Source organism: Arachis stenosperma, chromosome 3 (assembly GCF_014773155.1).
Source record: "Arachis stenosperma cultivar V10309 chromosome 3, arast.V10309.gnm1.PFL2, whole genome shotgun sequence".
Lineage (NCBI taxonomy): Eukaryota > Viridiplantae > Streptophyta > Magnoliopsida > Fabales > Fabaceae > Arachis > Arachis stenosperma.
In genome coordinates, this window is record NC_080379.1 from 116,284,381 (window position 1) to 116,285,469 (window position 1,089).

Below are 1,089 nucleotides of genomic sequence, written 5' to 3' on the forward strand. Positions count from 1 at the left end.
GTTCTCTTCTCCTTCATATGAGCAGGAACAAAGACAAAGGCATTCTTGTTGAAGCTGACCCTGAACCTGAAAGGACCTTGAAGCGAAAGCTAAGAGAAGCTAAGGCACAACTCTCTATAGAGAACCTAACTGAATTCTTCAAAGAAGAAGAACCCATGGCAGCCGAAAACAACAACAATGCCAACAATGCAAGGAAGGTGCTGGGTGACTTTACTGCACCTACTCCCGACTTCTATGGGAGAAGCATCTCTATCCCTGCCATTGGAGCAAACAACTTTGAGCTTAAGCCTCAATTAGTTTCTCTAATGCAACAGAATTGCAAGTTCCATGGACTTCCATTGGAAGATCCTCATCAGTTCTTAGCTGAATTCTTGCAAATCTGTGACACTGTCAAGACTAATGGGGTTGACCCTGAGGTCTACAGACTAATGCTATTCCCTTTTGCTGTAAGAGACAGAGCTAGAACATGGTTGGACTCACAACCTAAAGAAAGCCTGGACTCATAGGAAAAGCTAGTCAATGCCTTCTTGGCAAAGTTCTTTCCACCTCAAAAATTGAGTAAGCTTAGAGTGGAAGTCCAAACCTTCAGACAGAAGGATGGAGAATCCCTCTATGAAGCTTGGGAAAGATACAAACAATTAATCAGAAAATGTCCTTCAGACATGCTTTCTGAATGGAGCATCATAGGTATTTTCTATGATGGTCTCTCTGAACTATCCAAGATGTCTTTGGATAGCTCTGCTGGAGGATCTCTTCATCTGAAGAAGACGCCTACAGAAGCTCAAGAACTAATTGAAATGGTTGCAAATAACCAATTCATGTACACTTCTGAAAGGAATCCTGTGAACAATGGGACTAGTCAGAAGAAAGGAGTTCTTGAGATTGAAACTCTGAATGCCATATTGGCTCAGAACAAAATATTGACTCAACAAGTCAATATGATTTCTCAAAGTCTGTCTGGAATGCAAAATGCACCAAGCAGTACTAAGGAAGCTTCATCTGAGGAAGAAGCTTATGATCCTGAGAACCCTTCAATGGAAGAGGTGAATTACATGGGAGAACCCTATGGAAACACCTATAATCCTTCAT

General features: G+C 41.6%; 1 non-coding gene across 1 annotated transcript; it reads right to left on the reverse strand.

Moving 5' to 3' along the window:
* Positions 1–560: 560 nt before the first annotated feature.
* LOC130971182 (small nucleolar RNA R71) lies at positions 561–668 on the reverse strand. Its single transcript, XR_009082416.1, has one exon. It is a non-coding gene; the product is annotated as a small nucleolar RNA R71 (small nucleolar RNA).
* Between the last annotated feature and the right edge of the window lie 421 nt (positions 669–1,089).